The sequence below is a fragment of the Dendrobium catenatum genome, unplaced genomic scaffold (genome assembly GCF_001605985.2).
Source record: "Dendrobium catenatum unplaced genomic scaffold, ASM160598v2 original_scaffold_86453, whole genome shotgun sequence".
NCBI lineage: Eukaryota > Viridiplantae > Streptophyta > Magnoliopsida > Asparagales > Orchidaceae > Dendrobium > Dendrobium catenatum.
In genome coordinates, this window is record NW_021404894.1 from 195027 (window position 1) to 201262 (window position 6236).

A 6236-nucleotide genomic window follows, 5' to 3' on the forward strand; every position below is an offset into this window, starting at 1 on the left:
GGCAAAAATGCAAATGCAATAAGTGAACCATAATAAGGCATATGATAAAATTTATTAAGTATAACTCATATTTTATGCTTATGATGAATATTTTTTAAGACTGCATATTTGTATTTTTTTTTAATTTGTGCTAATGAGTATAGTTTGAAATGGTGAATTTAATTTTATAAATTTGAATTTAAAAACTATAATGTTTTGAAATTTTGAAGAATAAGTTTCAAAACATTGAGGAAGATTAAGTTTCAAAACATTGAGGGAATGTAATCTTTATTAAAGTGAAAATATTTCTTTTAATAAATAAGTCAAATAAACATTATACATACATGGTTGATTTGGCAAAAAAAATGGATAGGGGTAGTTACGACTCACACTCTTTTCTACTAACATTTGTGGCCGACCAGCCTCAACATTTTCCTCTTGTTATGAAATTAAATTTGGTAGTTATAAACACTATATAGATTTTATAAAATGGGAATATGATGTTGTTTTGCTACTAATTATGACTTTATTCCATGGAAGATGAACTTGGTGGCAAGTCTCACCATTTATGGAGTTTAATGATTCCTTCAAGCCTTGTCGCTTTAGGTAGTGGTAAGTTTTCAATCTTCTTAAACCCTACTCTTTGCTTATTGTATAGCTCTTCTAACATCCTCCTCTCAAACTCCCAATTCACTTATATAATAATTTCCCCACAAAAATGCATTTAAAGGGCCCATAAGTGAACTCAAACAAGACTAGCTCTAACCTAACCTAATTTTATTTACTACTTCATAGCCTATCTAAAAGCCTTTAAAATGTATAAAATATTGGAATATTAAAGTAGACAAATGTAATCAAATTTACAAGATATTAAATGTCATGGAGTTCCCAAATCTAGATGTACCAAATTCTAAATCTTAAGTTAAAATGTTTTTTCCATATTCCCCTTTCCACTACCTAGCCAATCTCGTCTACATGAAAAGTTAATAGTAACTCTATAAAACCATTTTAAAAGATAATGAACTATTCCTAACACCTTTTGAAGGCATACAAGTCCAATTAAAACACCATCCAATGTACTAATCTTTTTCCAAACTAAATTTGTATTGAAACCAAAGTTGGAGGAGGAACACTGGAGACTTCACTATCATGAGGATTGGTTGATTGATAAAGTACTTGAAATAGGAGAATTCAAAATCCATGAAAATTTAATTCTCTAATTTTGGAGTCTTTCAATATTTTTATTGTATTAATTTTCCATATGAGATATTATAGGCCAAATTACTTATTTTAACAAGTTATATAAACCATTGTAGTCTTATCAACAAGTATCATCTACAAGATTATTCTGTTTTAAGAAACTGGGCTTGGCTGAAAAATCTAAACATATTCCAAGGGTGGAAACCTTTTGGCAGAGAATTCTCAATAATACAATTCCTACTTACCAATTCTTATCATATAGAATATTTCAAGAGAATAATTGCTGTCCAAGGGGCTGTGATAAAGTCGAAGACATTGATCATGTTGTAACCAGATATAAAAAGATGAAAGATGTTGTAACACTGTCTTCTTTTCTTGGAAGGCTAGGAATGAGTTGATTCATGTTGGAACGGAATGCTACCCTTTGGTGATTGAGGCTAATGATGTTAGTTATGCTATAGTTTTAAACTCTTATAATTGTTGAAACTCGGGTAACAGGGATGTTAATTAGCCTTTTAGGTTGCTGGATAATCCTTGGCATCTTCCTCCAGCCAATTGGATCAAAGTTAATGTAGATGCTTCACTATTATCGTCTTACATGTCTAGGATTAGAGGTGTTTTTTAAGACTACAAGGGTATGATTTTGTTGGCATTTGGTCATGCTTGAGTTCATTGGGATATATCCAGGTTGGAGCTTCTAGCTATTCAATCTATCAAGGATGTTCTTGAAGATTGGATATTTTCTTATAAGGGTCTAATCATTCAAGGTGATACTTAAAACATTATCAAATTTCTTCAGAATGTTGTAAGAAGACGCAGATAGTAGTTGGGGGATCTCTCTTTTATCAAAGATCTCAATTATGTTATCTTTAAGTGTACAGATAAGAAATGTCAAAAGTTAGCAGATCTTTGTGCTAACTATGCTATCTTTAGTTCTTTTATTTGGGAAGACATTATTATGAATAAGGTTCCTCCTTCTTTTATTAACTTGTTGAAGGAGGAATTAGAAGCTACTAGCTTGTATTTTGTATAATTTTCTTTAGTTATTAATGCAGCTATTTGCTTCTTTAAAAAAAAAACTAATTTCCTCCACTTTCAATTTTCTAATGAATCAACCCTTAACTTATCTTATCGTAAAATTGCTAGAGTTAATACACATTATTACGAGAGTTCCCAATTTACAAAATGAAACTTTTCCTTAGTTCCAATAAATATCATAACTTTACATTACAAGCTTAGGTTTTATTAGAAATATTTTTGTAAGAAATCTTTATGTTTACCATTTTTACTTGCTTCTTATGTTAAAGAGAAGGATCTAAAAATTTAAACTATATTCAAACCTTATTTTTAAATTTACTAAATTAAAAAAATATTGTTGAGAGAGTTGTTACTTAGCTTTACATGTTTTGCATTCTTACAACTTATATGTTTTGATGATTCCAAATATTTTTGTTTTGATTATTATTTTCTCCTAACACATTTTAAAAGAATTATTTTTGGCTCTTGTGTGTACTAAGATTTCAGGGAAATCATACTCCAGATTATTGAAGACTTCAAATCAAGATCTGCTTATAATGTTTTATAACTTGGAGTATGTATATTCTTTTACTTGAGTCTGAGAGAGTGTGATTATAATTGAGTAACTTACTACACACACATCGGGGGAGAGCTATAAAATTCACAATTTTATAATACTGATCGTACAGTACAAACCATGATCGTACAGGACGATCAGGTCAATTATACTCCCCAAAGAGCAATGCAATAAATAGAGCAGGCAAAATTTTATAAGCCTGGATCGTCCTGATAATTTTTCCTATTCGTCCCTGGATGATGTCCTTTGGACTCTTACTTTGAACTATTCATCTAAACAATTTTTCTTTTTCATCCCTGGATGATGTCCTCTGGACTCTTACTTTGAACTATTCGTCCAGACGATTTAACCTGTTCATCCTAGGATGATGTACTCTAGACTCTTACTTTGAATTATTCATCTAGACAATTTAACCTGTTCATCATTGGACGATGTCCTCTGGACTCTTACTTTGAGGTCTTCGTCCAGACAATTTAACCTGTTCATCCTTGGATGATTTCTTCTGGACTCTTTTTTTGAACTATTCCAAATGATTTAACCTGTTCATCCCAGGATGATGTCCTCTGAACTCTTACTTTGAACTATTCGTCCAGATGAATTAACCCTTTTATCCCAGGATAATGTCCTATGTTCTTTGAACTTGTGATCCGTCCTGCATTTTTGTTCCAACAAACCTTAGGAATAACAGTTCGTATCGGAAAAACAATGATCGTATAAGATGATGATCAGGTACAAAGGTAGTTCATACCAATACACATTGTGGTCATAAGCAATAGTTTTTACATTATTCGTACGTACGAAATTGGATCGTACGGGATGATCATGAATGTACAGATTTGAAAAATTGTATTTTTTGGACGGTTTTTCATAGATTTCTTATAAAAGGTCAACTTAAAACTCTCAAGCAAACTTTTGGACATTTGGTCTTCGTGAATACTAAAGGGAGATTGAAGGAGAGAGTGAGAGAGAGTGTTTAAAGAACAGTTATTACTACTGGAGCGTGAAGGGTTAGCTTGATTACTCAAAGGTAAGAATCTTTATTTATAATTTGTGAGTACTACACTCTTTTCTCTTGTCTGTCTATATTTCTTGTGAGAAGATCTTTCAAGGAGATCCAGTTCTCTGCCGACACTCAAGGAGTGTGCACAGCCAAAGGATTCTCTGCCTACACTTGGAGAGTGTGAAGGGATGAAGGTTCTCTGCCTACACTTGGAAAGTGTGAAAGGCCGAAGGTTCTCTGCCTACACTTAGAGAGTGTGAACAGCCAACGGTTCTCTGCTGACACTTGGAGGGTGTAAAAGGAAGACGGTTCTATATCACACCGGGTAGTGGTGGAAGAGAGTTTTTGTGAAGGCTTCTCCGCCTTGTTATGGGGGAAAAAGGAGAGACACTTGTGGTAATAGTGCAATACTTAAAGTGGGAGACTTTAGGGAGTGGATGTGGGTCGTGTTTGTCCAAACCACTATAAATCTTGTGCCTTTTTTATTTTTTTTAATTTTTATTTTATATTTGTGCTTATTTGTGGTTGAAAAATAATTTCTAAAAATTAACTAAATTTAAATCGGTTTAAGAGGAGAATTTTTAAATTACCAATTCACCCACCCCCCCGCTCTTGGTTAGCCTTTTGGGACATAAGTTTAGGTATAACAACCTAATTCATAATAAACAAGTCTTAACAATTGGTATTAGAGTTATGTTTCAAAACTAAAAGTTTAAACTACTTTTTGATTAACGACCATGGCTACAATCGAAAACCAAAATACACCTGAAGGATATTCGATCACAAGGCCTCCTTTGTTTGATAATATTCCTTTTTATTTTTGGAAATCATGCATGGCTACATTTTTACAATCACTTGATTATTGCATGTGAATTTTAGTTCAAAAAATACAAAACCAACTAGATTAGTTGATGGCATTAGAGTAGAAACACCCTTTATGGACTGGACATTAGAATAACGTAACTTAGCTCAAATAAGTACTAAATATTTAAATAGATTCTTTTGTGCACTTAAGTTAGAAGATTACATGCAGATTTTCACTTGCAAGAGTGGAAAGGACATATGAGATAGACTTTGCATAAAATATGAAGGGACAAATAAAGTTAAATAATCCAGACTTAATATATTGTTGCATGACTATGAATTATTTTGTATGAAACCTAATGAATCCATTTCTAACATGTATACAAGATTCACACAAATAGTCACATCTTTACATACATTAGGTAGGGAACTAATGAATGCTAAAAATAGTTAATAGGATACTTCATTATTTTCCTACGACCGCGATTATATAGTCTGAAGATTTAAATATTTACTCTATTGACAATCTTTTTGAATTACTAATTGCTTACGATCAAGGAGTGAGTCAAAGAATGATTGATGCAGGTGAACCACAAAGGGAGAAGAACATAGCACTGAAAGTGGAGGAGTCGGAGTGTTCTATCACAGCCTGAGGATGAAGACGACATCGCACTAATGACTAGATAGTTCAAAAGCTTTTTAAAGAGGAAGCAAAAGAGATGCTAGTAATGGAATCGAGGTAAGTTCAATAGGAATGTTAAGGTTTCAAATGATATTATTTGCTATGAGTATAGAAAACCTGAGCACATTAAGTTAGAATGCCCAAAATTCAAAGCCACTCCTAGCAAGGAGAAGGTAGAGGAGAAACCAATGGTGAAAAAGGGCAAGAAGAAATTCAAAAAAGCTTTCTAGGCGGACTCAACTTTAGACTCATCAGAGACTGAAAAGGAAGAAGAAGTCACCAATCTATGCTTAATAGCTGATAATCTTAATCAGTCAGCTCAAGAAGAGTTATATGACTTAACTTATAAAGAACTTTTAGAAGTCTCTGAAAACATACATATTGCATATAGGAAGTTAAAGAAAATGCATGCTAGTTTGAACTTAGTGTTACATGAACTACAAAGAGAACAAGAGATCCTTTGGAAAGATCATGCTTTAATTGATAACAACCACATGAAATTACTTGAATTTAAAGTTTTTAAGGATGAATTTGAGAGAAAAAATTATCGAATAAATTATAGAAATCATATATTGGAAAATATGAATTCTTTTTAAAAACGAAAGATAAAAGCTCTCGAGGATAATAGGATACCCCCTAGACTTGAAGATTTCATAAATCCTATTTTTTATCCAAAATTTATACAATCCATGAATAAATAAGATAATTATAGAAGATTAAGAAACCCATTTCCTGGAGTCAAATGCTTTAATTATGGATTGTTTGGACATATAGCACACACCTATACATTGAATAGAAAAACTTATTTGTTGTGGAAGCCTAAGATGCATAAACCTAGACATAACATACATACATCTGTTTATAATTTGCAAAAAGGTGAACCCAAACTTGTTTGGATTTCCAGGTCTAACATTTGATGATTTTGTAGAATCGCTCTCACACAAGGCTTCGTGAGAGCATATGGTATTTAACATCAG